Here is a 16,363-nt window from a genome sequence, read left to right as displayed (position 1 = left end):
AGCATAATGAGTGTCATTATGGATGATTAGAAAATTATTGGGAAAGATATTTAAAGAATGAGTTGATTGTTATATGGTGTGATTGGATGCACACAAGGCGTTTGATGAAATTGTTGTTAGGAGAGTGTTAGTTATGGCATGCTGTAATACTATATGTGTTTTTCTCTAGCATTTATATGAATTATGGTTGACTGATTATAGAATTTTCAACAGTTAGGTGGTCTTCTTCTCTGAATAACGATAGAGACATGCCAAATAGGCTTTAAGAGGAATACAATACATGGTATTAGATTTGGAAAAGGAAGCATGTTCAACATTACTGACTTAAACAAATCATTGAGAAGGGGGCCATAGAGATCTTAGGAGGTATTCTTCAAAGAAAAATAGATGTTTTCTTCTTTTGACATTGAAAGTAGTAGTAATAGTAATAATAATATATATGACTATTAATAATACCTATCATCTACTGCCATTTTAGTCATTAAAATTGATAAAGGCTATACGGTGGATCGATACTTGGTAATTACTTAAAAAGGAGAACAAGGCAAAGGTTGACAATTTGCTATTACTGTTCATTATATAATGGGAAATGTAAAACTTTGGATATCAAGCTACTTTTGACTACTATTCATGTGAAAAATCTTCTGACTATGAGCTAAGAAAGATTCTTTATCATCCATCCACAAATCATTGAATGCTTCTTGAACGCTGCTTGATAGATAGTTTGAGTTTTTATTCTATATTTATATTTGAAGCTAGGAGTTGGACAAAATCACATTATTTAAAAAAAAAGAAAAATGAACGAACCTGGATTTTTATGGATTGGCATTGTTAAGCAGAGGTTTGGTCTATCAAAAAAAAAAAAAAAATTAGGATCCTCGTGTAGCTTTGATGGCAGACAAATTTGATGGTTTAAAAAAAATAAATTAAACTACTGATATCTTTTATTGGTGTATATGTTAGGATGATATTTGAAGTTTCATTCTATCTGCTAGATGGTATGTGGCATTTAAGGTTCAGTCATATATTTGGGAACATGATAAGTAAGTGGGTAATGGCTCAATTAATTTATATTTTATAAATTTCTTTTTATCAAAATATTATTGCAACAATTTATATATATTGATAAATATTTCTCTAGCATTTGTTACTTTTGTTGATCAACTTGCTCTGATTCTTGAAGTCCTGACATATATACCCATAAGATTTACGAAAATACTTTTACAAGTTTTAGTAATCCTTTATTGATAAGTACAATCATGAAAATTGGTCAAAATGTTTATGCGGTATCAATCAAGAATTTTCATATTTAGAAGGATTGTTGCTTTAAATGACTCATACGAGTTTGATATTGAGCAGAATAAAATATGTTTTCAGAATGATTATTTACTTGCATGTTTGAAAAATGGATTTGAAAGGGACTATATTTAAAACATTGGTTGCTAAAGGCAATCTTGTTAGCCCAGGACGCGGCTTGGCCCATCACTAGTTAGTTTGATTTTCTTGGGCTCTTTTCTCACTTCTATTATTTGTAGGTTTCATACCTATGTTTGTTCATGCCTTTAACCATGTCCGGTTAGTTATCCATTGAGCAGAATAAAATGTTTTCAGAAATGATTATTTACTTGCATGTTTGAAAAATGGATTTGAAAGGGACTATATTTAAAACATTGGTTGCTAAAGGCAATCTTGTTAGCCCATGATGCGGCTTGGCCCATCACTAGTTAGTTTGATTTTCTTGAGCTCTTTTCTCACTTCTATTATTTGTAGGTTTCATACCTATGTTTGTTTTCATGCCTTTAACCATGTCCGGTTAGTTATCTCATGGATCATATGTCCACATCTGTTTTGTGACTTTGACTACGTTTGATTAGTTACCATTGTGGACTGTGTTTCCACGTCTGTTTTATGGCTTTGACCATGTCTGGTCAGTTACTCTCGTGGATTGTGTGTCTATGTTTATTAATCATTCTAAAGTTCTCAGAAATATGATTTTTTAATTATTTGGTGATTTCATACTTCATTAATTTAAATTAGTAATGTTACTATATTCATTTATTTTAATTACATATCTTCTTGAGATCAAGTGGTAAAGGTAATGTTCTGGTCCTATTTATAAGTCACTTTCAATATGTTTTACTAGTATCAAGGAAACCTTAAAACTCATTAATTCTGTGTTAAAAATTAATAAGTTCTCAACTTTACCTTTATTAAATATACAATACTTCAATAACATTTTTCTCTCTCTAATATTATTTTTCTCTCTAATATTCAATGGAGGGTAAAAGAGAAAATTTGTGATAAGAATTTAATGATGTGATTTATAAATAGGATAAAAAAAATACTTCTTTCTCTGCCCTATAAATAGGACCAGAGGGAGTATTTGATATTATAAATTTAATGGTTTAAAATTTTACTTAAGGTTATATAGAATCTCTTATGTTATTTATAAAATATTTTATATAAAATTGTTGTCTCTTAATTTATATAATCATTGTCATGTTTTCATTTTATCCTTTTAAATACTTTTTAATATTGGGACGTTATTCACTATAAAGCATTTATTTGATCTTAGATAGCATAATTGATGTTGTATTTTCTGTTGATGTTTGAGAATTCATTGCTGAATTGATTAGAAGATCTTTTAAGGATGTATTCCTTTTGATGTAAATGCTTAATTATGTGTTATATTTTGAATTTATGATTAGTTGTTCCATGTTAATTATAAGTACGATTATTATTTGTAATCTATTTGTTTGTTTGTTGTGAAAGAGTAGAGCTTTGCATTTCTTATTTGGGCTATATATTATTGTTGTAGAGACTTTGGAAAGTCTTACTTATAGGGGAGATTTTACTGAAATTTCTATAAAAAATTTAGGAAGCTTTTTGTTTAAAGGAAAATGTTTCAATAATTTTTAAATTGTATTTCATAAATTTAGATATTAGATTAGAGATTTCTTAATCAAGGTTTAGGAATGTGTGTTTATGCATATGTTCTGTGTTGGTCATGTTTAATTTTTGGAGCATAGTTTTTAAATATTTATTTATAATTGAAACTTCAAAATTTGTTATTATTTAAGTCAATATTTTTAGCTAGTTTTGAGGGGGAAAAATTGTTGAGAACTTAACTGGCATTTTGGGTCCCGAGTATCATTCTTCTAATAATTATCTCTTGCTGTTTCAGGATGGATTGATATATATGATTGTAAAGATATGACTGAATGAATATGTCCTATGAGTATGATAAAATAAAGAAAACTTGACAACGTTTTGATCTAACAGTCCTTTCACATTTGTTTTTACGTCACATCATCTAAAGGAAAAATTGCCATTGAATCCTTGCTCAGGAAAATTGGTTTGAGAGATCAAGATTAATTTAAGAACTAAATATATCTCAAACCCATAACTTTACACACTAAAGCATGTTAGTCTTCAAAAATGTTATATAATTTGCATTCTTGTAGTTTTAATAATCTATCGTCCATATTATTTTTTTTTATAGACTGTTAATTTCTTGATAATGGGTTGCATTTTAATGAATTTTGCACCTTGATAGTGTGTAAGATAATAAACTTAGTTTACAGGATCATAGGCTTGAGCTGTATTTGGTCTTTAAATTGAACTTGGTTCCTCAAAATAATTTCCCTCTCCTAAGGAGGGTTTTGTTAGAATTTTCCCTATTATAAATACCTTTTTCTAACTTTTAAGAGCCATCCACTGTAGCCTAGAAAATTTGAAATGGGCTCTTGTTTAGTACAAATAAATCCAAGAACTGCTCAATCTATTTCATATGCTGGTATGCCCTTCAATGAGGAATCAAGATCCACTGAAGATTCTCTATCACAATAAGGCAAAGGAAAAAAAAAAAAAAACAATCATGTTATTCAATAGTAAGAGTTTGGAAGAGCCACTCCTGATTTTCTTGTTATAATAATCGGTTTATCAAAGGATTAAGGGACTTTTCAACATTTCGAAACCAGTAAGAGTTTTTTTTTTTTTTTAAGGAGAAAAATCTTCGGAGAAATGTTAATTGAAGTTCTCAAATACCTTTATATGTAAAACCCTAAGCTATACATCTTGAAAACTTCGTTCTTTCTTGAATCTCCATAGCTTAGATTGAATTAAAAACTTTGATACTTCGAAAAAAATTTCTCTAGCTTTTGTAATCATTATTAAATATACGTATTCTAAACAATTTTATGGTGAAGATCTCTAAAGAGACTGATTATTGAGAGGAATCTGAATGTCTATATCCACTAATGGTATTTCCCATCTACATCTAACAAATCTAATCCGTTGGTTAAGGATATGGGTTTTGGAAAGAATTTCAAATTAATATTATCAAATGTTATTTAATATTTATGAAAGTCTCATTGTTATTCACGCTCGTAAAAAATGAAGAGGGTGAAGCCTACTGGATATATTTTTTATCCTTTCAAATAAATTAAGACATAAATTATAAATTATTTATAATTTTTTTACCCTTGGCCCCCTAGAGTAATGAGGCTCGGTCTGCTCCTGTCGAGAACTCTGACATATCATAACTAATCTTCAAATATGACAGAAGCAACTTGCTACGAGTTTGGATTGAAGCTTTAATCAATTTTCTAGGCAAAAAAAATCAATTGGTGAAAAATTTACCCGAACACTAGTATTTGTAGGTAATTGATTATGTAGCGAAAGATCAATTTTTTGATTAAGCTGCCTCACAGAGATTCTCATTCTAGACACTCCCTCCCCCTTACACTGTTCTGTTCGTATGAATGAGAAGGAAGAGGGGGGAAAAAGAAAATGACAATTAAGTACTCCTTAAGGACATTAATCTAAATTAGGGACTATAAAATTTTAAAATTTAAATTAAGGATCATGGTTCTTAATTAGAATAAAAATATATATTTAATTTTACAAAATTACCTTTTCCTAAACACTAAAAGGTAACAACAAAACAGCTTATGTGGTGTTCCGTGTTTTTATTTTTAGGCGTGAGAAATCTGCTCTCACATGCTCTTGTGTGGAAAAAATGTGGACGAAAAATAAGTGGAGTGTATCATTTGAGTCATCATCTTCTCCTCTCTTGATAATAGGTAATTACATGCATTGCTTCTTTTATATCTTCTCCTTTATCATGCACGCAAGAAAAATCTATAATTTTCTCTTTTTTATCTTTTACATCTCTTCTATCATGCATGCATGAAAGAATTTTTATATTTTATAAATGTTCTTTTACATTGTTTCTCTTTTACAGCTAAGGAAAAAAGTAATATTCTTGATGATTAATACATTATATATAGACATATACAATAAATGATTTTTGAGAACAATAGTGTTAAAAAAATTGAGTGAAAAATAAGAAAGATGTAATATGGATGTTGAATTTTTCAATGCTGTGATGAAAAGTGCGTTAATATTAACAAATGCAACATGGATACTGAATTGTTATAGGTATGATTGGGATTGTAGGAATGATAGTTGTGAAATAATAAATTTATGTGTTACTTCTAGTTGTTTCAAACAAACCTGAAATAGCTAAAAGCAACACACAATTTATTACTTCATAATTATTCTTCCATAATTTTAACTATGACTACAACAATTGAGCATTCATGTCACATTTTTTTTAACATTAACGCACTTTTCATCACAATATAAAAAAATCAGTATCCATGTTACATCTTTCTTTTTTTTACTCAATTTTTAACACTATCGTCCTTAGAAATTATTTATTGTGTGTGTCTATATAATATATATATATAATCTAATAATTATGAAGAAGATTACTTTTTTTCTTAATCATAAAAGAAAAATGGTGTAAAATAGCACTCACAAAGATATTAAAATTCTTTTGTACGTGTATGATAGAGAAGATATAAAAGATTGAGAAGAGAAAATTGCAAATTTTTCTTGCGTGCATGATAGATGAGAAGTAAAAGAAGCAATACATGTAATTACTTATTATCAAGAGAGGAGAAGATAATGACCTAGATGATGATCTATTTCACTAATTTTTAACCCACATTTTTGGTGCAGAAGAGTTCATGAGATTAGATTTTTTGCGCCCAAAATCAAGAATAGAGAACACACATAAGTTGTTTTGTTGTTACCTTTTAGTATTTAGGAAAAGGGTAATTTTGTAAAGTTAGATATGTTTTTTATTTCAATTAAGGATCATGGTCCTTTATTTGAATTTCAAATTTTATAGTCTCTAATTGAGATTAACGTTTTTAAGAGGTTCTTAATTGTCATTTTTCCTAAAAAAATCCAATCAAAAAGCATTTGGAAAAATTATAAGAAAGATTCAAGAAAAATTATAAAAAAGGCATAAGATTTTTTCATGATAATAAAAGTAAAATCAAATTCTCTTCTCTTCTCTCTTTTTTCTCATCTTAGGAAAATTTAAACTTTAGATTTTCAAGAAAGTTACTTATATAAGTTTTTGTCAACCAATACACTTTACTTAGCATTTGTTATAAAACTAATTTAAGTGAAATATTAATTGGTAGAGAAAATTAATTTAATTTATTTAAAATTTAATATCATTATAAAGTTTGTTGCAAAGGTTGAGGGAGAGAGATTTTGTATCATTTATTGCATTGCTACATTTTTTTATATTGTTAAAATTTTAAGGTAATGCTTAACATTTTTCATATGACTCATATTTGTGATGTCATTAGAGATCAATTTGTATATTATAAAATTAATGTTTGATATTTAAGAATTAAATTTTTATCTTTTATTAAATTTATCTGAATTAAAATATATTGAGTTATTTACTTATTTATGCATATTAAATTGCTAATATTAATATAATTAAAATTTTATAATTAATCAAATATATAATTTAAATAATAATATTTTACTTCTTGAATAAAATTTAACAAATTTAATAATATTAGATACAAATTTAGTAATAATTTAATTTTAAAAAGCAATGCCTTTATGAGAATTTGTATAGCAAAAATTGATTTTGGCCCAATTATCTAAATATTTTTTATTTTGTTAAAATTAATTTTAAAAAAACAGTATCCAAATAGATTACATTATGATATAATCAATTATAATAAAAATCAATCATATTAATTAATTATTTTATAATAATTAATATTCAACTGAAATTTAAACAAGTCTTTAGTCAATGCAAGTTGATTGATAATAATCAGACCAAAGCATACCCTACTCATCCCACCCACAGACATATAAGAGAGAGCTCGTTAGACTCAATCTTAATCTTACGAATTGGACATATTACAATTAACACGTTTCCTCTTGAACAGCTTCTCTCAAGTGGATCCCTTTCTCCATCAAAACCATTTAACAAGCGATTTGGACAAACTATAACTAAACCTTTATAAAAAATAAGTTTTAAAATTTTTTCACCGAGAGAAATGTATGGGTGACATAATAAATTAGTCCTTAAATTATAAGTCTATGAGCATTTATGACTTTAAACTAATTTTTTGTGTAATATCCCCATTTAACTTTTGAAATAGTATAATCTAATCCTATCAAGGCTTGAGGGATGTGTAATGTAATTCTCATCCCGTGCCAATCACCATCTACTTTCAAGGCGTGACACCACCCACCTTACTAGTGTCAAATCCAAAGAAGCTAGGCCCTGACAATAAATAATAAATACCTAATTTGATAAAAGTAGATATGTTTCATTCAATATAAAATTAAAAGCTTGAAGTGTAAAATATTATAGCCTCCGCTTCAAATATCAGTATTTTTTTGGAAAGGTTTTTCCTTCTTCTTTTTTTTTTTTGGAGTTTATGTTTTCAAATAAGACATTTTGAAGATCAAAAAAATATATAAGGTAATGATATCTTTTTACCTAAAAAAAATGCTAAGAGTACATTGAAAATTACATATATTTTCTACGAAGTAGAGTATTAAGTAAAAATGTCTTATTCTTATAGAAAAAAAGGGGAGATCCCAAGAACCTTTGGTTCACTTGGCCCAAGTCATTCTTGTGATCAAGTTCGAGCTACACCTGCAACGTTTCAGTTTTTGCCAAATTTGAATAAAAAAACATAAACATTCCCAAATGCTAATAGTACGCATGTTAGTGGGTATATCTCTGCATGCAGGATAGGTGATTAATTTTATACAACGTCATTTATCCAACCACCTTCACGAGTGTCAAATCCAAGGAAGTTGGGCCTTATAACAATAAATAATAGATACCTAATTTGATAAAAGTATATATGATTCATTCAATATAAAATTAAAAGCTTGAAGTATTAAATATTATAACCTCCGCCTCAAATATCAGTATTTTTTGGAAAGGTTTTTCTTTCTTTTTTTTTGGAGTTTATGTTTTTGAATAAGACATTTTGAAGATCAAAAAAATATATAAGGTAATAATATCTTTTTACCTAAAAAAATGCTAAGAGTACATTGAAAATTACATATATTTTCTACTGGATGGAGTATTAAGTAAAAGTGTCTTATTATTATAGAAAAAAGGGGGGATCCCAAGAACCTTTGGTTCACTTGGCCGAAGCCATTCTTGTGATCAAGTTCGAGCTATACTTGCAACGTTTTGGTGTTTGTCGAATCTGAATAAAGAAACATAGATATTCCCAAATGCTAATAGCACGCATGTCGGTGGATATATCTCTACATGCAGGATAGGTGATTAATTTTATACGACACCATTCATCCAACGACCTTTACAAGTGTCAAATCCAAAGAAGCTGGGCCCTATAACAATAATAATAGATACATAATTTGATAAAAGTAGATATGATTCATTCAATATAAATTAGAAACTTGAAGTATCAAATATTATAGCCTTCGCCTTAAAAATCAGTGTTTTTTTTGGAAAGGTTTTTTCTTTCTTTGTTTTTTTGAAGTTTATGTTTCCAAATAAGACATTTTGAAGATCAAACAAATATATAAGGTAATAATATCTTTTTACCTAAGAAATGCTAAGAGTACATTGAAAATTACGTATATTTTCTACCGGATGGAGTATTAAGTAAAAGTGTTTTATTATTATAGAAAAAAAGGGGGGATTCCCTTGACCCAAGCCATTCTTGTGATCAAGTTCGAGCTACACCTGCAACGTTTTGATGTTTGTCAATTTGAATAAAAAAACGTAGATATTCTCAAATGGTAATAATACGCATGTTGGTGGGTATATCTTTGCATGTAGGATAGGTGATTAATTTCATCCAACGTCATTCATTTAGTTGTAATGACCTTAAATTTTAAATTAAAAAATTTCTTAATTTATATTTTATTTAAATTAGTTTTATGGTAAATGGAGAGGGTTGGATTAGTGAAACTTATGTTAATAGCTTACTTGAAGGTCCAATGCTAAAAAAAAAACGTAGATATTCTCAAATGGTAATAATACGCATGTTGGTGGGTATATCTTTGCATGTAGGATAGGTGATTAATTTCATCCAACGTCATTCATTTAGTTGTAATGACCTTAAATTTTAAATTAAAAAAATATTCTTAATTTATATTTTATTTAAATTAGTTTTATGGTAAATGGAGAGGGTTGGATTAGTGAAACTTATGTTAATAGCTTACTTGAAGGTCCAATGCTTAAAATTGTTTAAAAAATATATTAATTTTATTTAGTTAAAAATTGTGGGAAATTACCAAAGTGCCTATGTCTTTTATGTTATTAGAAGAAATATTGGGTCCTCTCTTATAATTTTTGCAAGTTCTTAAAGTTCATATTTATATTCTCCTCTCTCGGTCAATACGCACGGAACGCGTCACTTTCTTTCCTTCTCCTGCTCGGTCATTTTCGGAAAATCCATGAGCACCGCCTCTGCTCTGCTTCGATTCTAGCATGTCCACAGCGTTCTCCATACTTCCTCTTCAGTCTTCAAGGTTGCCGGCGTGGGAATGTTAGAGTGCGTTGTCCGTTGCTGCTGCCGTGAGTTTTCCTCTTCCCCTGTGCTGCACTGACTTCCCTTCCCTTCCGTTCTGCAACATCACCCTTCCTCCTTCACTCAGCTGACAGCCACCGGTGGTTATGTCAGAGTCATACTCGTGCAACCTTCTCCTTCCTCCTCTGTCCGAGCAATAGCTTGGATGCATCAGAAATCTTCCCTCCCTGTTCTGTCTATTGCTGAAGCATCCTTCAGAAATCTCTCCCTCGGCCACTCCCTTCCTCTTCGATCCTTGCTTCCTTGTGGGTGTGCGATGGACCCTCTTCTTGTTTTTTTTTCCAATGTTTATGCAACTAGTTTCCTCATTTTGCTTTTGTCGCTGCTGATCAAAGGTAAGGAGCTTCAAACTCCCTTCTTGTTGCTGGTCTGTTGGGGTGTGTGTGCTTAAATTTTTAGAGATTGTGATTTTTCCTTCTGCTTTGCTGCTGTGCACGTCGAATAGAGGAGGAGGGGTTTAGTAAAATTGGAATTTTCAGATTTTGAAAGCCAGTTGTACTGTGAATTTAAATTCTAATTGAGCTTATTATTATTTTTATTATTTGCTTGAAAGAATGAACTGTAGGAAGATTGGTTAATCTAAATATTGATATTGAGAAAGTTTGGAAGGATATTATGAAAAAGAGGTTTGGTATTTATTTGAATCTAGATGCACACGAGATGTTTGACAAAATGCTTGAAAGGAAATTGGAATTAGAAGTTGTGATTTTTGAGGAGGATATTTTTATTGATAGTTTAACTATCAAATTGCTAGTTATGTATTGATTTTTGAAATATCTATTGAATGTTGTGGAATTGTAGGAGACTAAAATTTTATTGTATATTAAGGAGATTGGAGGAAAAATGAAGTTGTTATTATGGTTTAAGAAATTGTGCCTACAAGATGTTTAAGGAAGTGTCTGTTAGAATGAGTTTTGTTTGATTATGAACTTCCTAAAATATCATTAACTTTTGTAAGGACATATTTGATTTAAATGTTGATTTTCCATGGATTTAACTTTGTTTTGTGAAGAATTCTTATTGTGAAGCCATTGTGAGACAAGTTGGGTTTTGAAAAATGGCATGGTTGATGAGTATAAAATGATAATGTTGTTTTTAGAATTAATTTTGGGAAATGCACCTATGGTGCTTGATAAAATGAGTGATAGAACTTTGAAAATTTAAGTGATCATAGAGCTGTTGATATTGTAAAAGAGTTTATTAAATTTGAGTAAAGGTTATTGAATTATTTTTTATATTGAATAGGGTGTTTAGAAGAAGGAAGATTTGACTCTAAAGAGTGAATTTGCACTTGAAAATGCTACAAATAAGTGAATAGCATTCCAATTAATTTTTTCAATCAAAATTTCCTTCACTAAAATATTACATTTTTTTGCAAATCATTTTAATAGCAATAATGTGATTATTGAATATTTGTTGATTAAAATTACTTTATTTTGAGAAATTAGCTTTATCAGATTTGAAATATTATTTAATTAATTAAATCAAGTTTGAATTTAGATTATGAGATTTTTATTTTATCAAATATTGAATTGATACATAAAACGATTTCATGCGAGTTTGACATTGAAAATAAAAATTTTTATTTAATAATTTCTTGCATGTTGAAAATGGATTTGGAAAAAATTTTATACAGGAGACTGGTTGTAACGATGGTTTCGTTAGCCCTTGAAGTACCATGATTATGACTAATTAGTTCGATTTTCATGAGTATCGTACTCACGCTTGTTATTCGTGGGTTTTATAGTTGTATTTGTTTTGTGATTTCAGCCTTGTTTTAGTTAATATTATCCTCATGGTTGGTGTATCGACATTTGTCTTCATGTTATAAGCCACATTTGGTTGTTTAGTCTATATTTGTAAATTATTTTGATAAATGATAAATCCCTCAAAAATATGTGAATTTTTAATTATTAGTGATTTCATATATGATAATTTTTAAATTTAGTAAATAATTTTTACTTATTTATTTTAATCATTTTAACTTGTCAATCTCAAATGTTAAAGTTGTTTTGTCATTATAAATTTAAATGTTGTCGTTATTGTAGTTATGTAGAACTCTTATATCAATTTTACAAATTTATTTACATCAAATTGCTTTCTCATTTAATTTTATAAATTATTGTATTTTATTCATTTTGATTTTATTAAATGTTATGGTTGAGATGTTATTTACAAAAAGTTATTTTGATATCAGATAATGTAGCTGATGTTGTACGTCATGCGGTACACTGAGGGATTTTTAGCTGAGATGAGTGAAGATCTGTTGTGTAAATATCTCTTTACTTTATAAATATGAAAATTTATGTATTATGTCATAAAGTATATATTAGGTGTGGAATAGACTATAGTTAGGATTCATATTTTTTTAAATATTTTGTTTGTTGGCTGGACGGAGCTGAGCTCCTAATTAAAATGATCTCTGTATAAAATCTTGTGTTATTCAGTTTTTGGAAGATCCTATATTCTATAAGAAAATTTTTGTTGAAATTTCTCCCAAAAAATTTAAGATTTTATTAATACGAAAATGGTCATATGTTATAAAATTCATATAAATATAATCTGTTTTAGTAATGAAAAGATTTCTTGATTTAGGGTTGATGGATGTGTGCTGTGGTTCTTATCCCGTGCCAGTCCCCCTCTATTTTAAGTGTGACACCAACTACCTTCACGAGTGTCAAATCCAAGGAAGCTAGGGCCGGATAATAAATCAATCTATCCCTAATTCGATAAAAGTAGATATGATTCATTCAAAAGCTTGAAGTATCAAATATTATAATGTCTACCTTAAATATCAAGTTTTTCTGAAAGATCAAGTTCGAGCTACAACACCTGCAACGTTTCGGTGTTTGCCAAATCCGAATAAAAGAAAACATAGATATTCCCAAATGCTAATAGTACGCTTGTCGGTGGGTATATCTTTGCATGCAGGATAGGTGATTAATTTCATCCAACCACCTTCACGAGTGTCAAATCCAAGGAAGCTAGGCCCTGGCAATAATAATAGATACCTAATTTGTTAAAAGTAGATATGATTCATTCAATATAAAATTAAAGGCTTGAAGTATCAGATATTATAGCCTCTGCCTTAAATATCAGTATTTTTTTGGAAATTTTTTCTTTCTTCATTTTTTTTGGAATTTATTTTTCTAAATAAGACATTTTGAAGATAAAAAAATTTAAGGTCATAATGTCTTTTACCTAAAAAATTCTAAGAGTACATTGAAAATTACTTATATTTTCTATCAGATGGAGTATTAAGTAAAGGTGTCTTATTATTATAGAAAAAAAGGAGGGATCCCAAGAACCTTTGGTTCACTTGGCTGAAGCCATTCTTGTGATCAAGTTCAAGTTACACTTGCAACGTTTCAGTGTTTGCCAAATTCGAATGAAAAAGCATAGATATTCCCAAATGCTAATAGTACGCATATCGGTGATAGGTGATTAATTTCATCCAACCACCTTCACGAGTGTTCAAATCCAAGGAAGCTAGGCTAGCAATAAATAATAGATACCTAATTTGTTAAAAGTAGATATGATCATTCAATATAAAATTAAAAGCTTGAAGTATCAGATATTATAGCCTCTGCCTTAAATATCAGTATCTTTTTGAAAAGTTTTTTCTTTAAAAAGCATAGATATTCCCAAATGCTAATAGTACGCATATCGTGATAGGTGATTAATTTCATCCAACCACCTTCACGAGTGTCAAATCCAAGGAAGCTAGGCCTAGCAATAAATAATAGATACCTAATTTGTTAAAAGTAGATATGATTCATTCAATATAAAATTAAAAGCTTGAAGTATCAGATATTATAGCCTCTGCCTTAAATATCAGTATCTTTTTGAAAAGTTTTTTCTTTCTTTTTTTTTTTTGGGAGTTTATGTTCCAAATAAAACATTTTGAAGATCAAAAAAATATATAAGGTAATAATATCTTTTTACTTAAAAATTCTTAAGAGTACATTGAAAATTACTTATATTTTCTACCAGATGGAGTATTAAGTAAAAGTGTCTTATTATTATAGAAAAAAAGGGAGGGATCCCAAGAACCTTTGGTTCACTTGGCTGAAGCCATTCTTGTGATCAAGTTCAAGTTACACCTGCAACGTTTCAGTGTTTGCCAAATTCGAATGAAAAAGCATAGATATTCCCAAATGCTAATAGTACGCATATCGGTGGGTATATCTCTGCATGCATGATAGGTGATTAATTTCATCCAACCACCTCCACGAGTGTCAAATCCAAGGAAGCTAGGCCATAGCAATAAATAATAGATACCTAATTTGTTAAAAGTAGATACGATTCATTCAATATAAAATTAAAAGCTTGAAGTATCAGATATTATAGCCTCTGCCTTAAATATCAGTATCTTTTTGAAAAGTTTTTTCTTTCTTTTTGTTTTTTTTGGGAGTTTATGTTAAATAAACAACATTTGAAGATCAAAAAAATATATAAGGTAATAATCTTTTTACTTAAAAATTCTTAAGAGTACATTGAAAATTACTTATATTTTCTACCGGATGGAGTATTAAGTAAAAGTGGTCTTATTATTATAGAAAAAAAGGGAGGGATCCCAAGAACCTTTGGTTCACTTGGCTGAAGCCATTCTTGTGATCAATTCAAGTTACACCTGCAACGTTTCAGTGTTTGCCAAATTCGAATGAAAAAGCATAGATATTCCCATGCTAATAGTACGCATATCGATGGGTATATCTCTGCATGCAGGATAGGTGATTAATTTCATCCAACCACCTCCACGAGTGTCAAATCCAAGGAAGCTAGCCACAGCAATAAATAATAGATACTTAATTTGTTAAAAGTAGATACGATTCATTCAATATAAAATTAAAAGCTTGAAGTATCAGATATTATAGCCTCTGCCAAAATATCAGTATCTTTTTGAAAAGTTTTTTCTTTCTTTTGTTTTTTTGTGGGAGTTTATGTTCAAATAAGACATTTTGAAGATCAAAAAATATATAAGGTAATAATATCTTTTACTTAAAAATTCTTAAGAGTACATTGAAAATTACTTATATTTTCTACCGGATGGAGTATTAAGTAAAAGTGTCTTATTATTATAGAAAAAAAGGGAGGGATCCAAGAACCTTTGGTTCACTTGGCTGAAGCCATTCTTGCGATCAAGTTCAAGTTACACCTACAACGTTTCAGTGTTTGCCAAATTCGAATGAAAAAGCATAGATATTCCCAAATGCTAATAGTACGCATATCGGTGATAGGTGATTAATTTCATCCAACCACCTTCACGAGTGTCAATCCAAGGAAGCTAGGCCCTAGCAATAAATAATAGATACCTAATTTGTTAAAAGTAGATACGTTCATTCAATATAAAATTATCAGTATCTTTTTGTTTTTTCTTTCTTTGTTTTTTTTGGGAGTTTATGTTCCAATAAGACATTTTGAAGATCAAAAAAATATATAAGGTAATAATGTCTTTTACCTAAAACTCCTAAGAGTACATTGAAAATTAATTTTATACGTTTTATTAATATGGTCCATTCCATTAAATAAAAAAAATCATCAAGTATAAATTACCTAATTATTTTTTAGTTTTTTTGTGTTTGCATATTAGGAAAAAATGCCTTATATTTAAAATTGAGGCAATGCCATCCCTTATTCCTAACACATCCCTTCTAAAATTTCTCATGATCAATAATATAAGATTTTTTTTTTCATAAAATTTAGTGAAGTATTTATTATGTATTTAAAAAATTCCTCTCATGCAATTAACCCTCAATCTATTAAAAATTATAATCTTTAGGTGGCTTTATGATAGAAGAGTTAGTGACTTAATTAAGGATATATTCCCTCTTGTCTAAAATATAAGTAGCTTTTAATAATATCACACAAACCAATAAAATCTTATTATCATGAAAATATATATTTTTCCTTTTTACCTTTAGTACTAATTTATGATGAGTGAGAAGAATGTGATAAATTCACAATCACAAGAAATAGGTTAATAAGTACTAAGGGTAAAGTAGAATTTTTTTTTTTTTTACATATACTAAACTGCTTATATTTGGATTAAGATCAACTAGGAGAAAATGTGTATATTTTGAACTAGAGGAAGTATAGTTTTTGAAATTTTTTTAAAAATAAATTTCTCATGATCAATAATATAAGATTTTTTCCATAAAATTTAGTAAGTATTTATTATATATTTTCAAAAATGCCTCTCATGCAATTAATCCTCAATCTATTAAAAATTATCATCTTTGACTGGCTTTTGATATATGAGTTAGTGACTTAATTAAAGGAGGATATATAGTTTTGGAATTTTTTGGCAATTTTTTTAAAAATAAAATTCATTAACTAATTTTAATTATTTATTGGTCTTGTTGCTAGTGATTATGATCCATTAATTACCAAGTATCCTGATATTAATAGGGTACTTATGTATAAATTTCTGGGTATTTTTTTTATAATTT

Source organism: Prosopis cineraria, unplaced genomic scaffold (assembly GCF_029017545.1).
Source record: "Prosopis cineraria cultivar Desert tree isolate PC_DT_omini unplaced genomic scaffold, ASM2901754v1 PC6, whole genome shotgun sequence".
Classification (NCBI taxonomy): Eukaryota; Viridiplantae; Streptophyta; class Magnoliopsida; order Fabales; family Fabaceae; genus Prosopis; species Prosopis cineraria.
The sequence above is the reverse complement of the archived record's forward strand: the minus strand, read 5'-3'. Positions refer to the sequence as shown.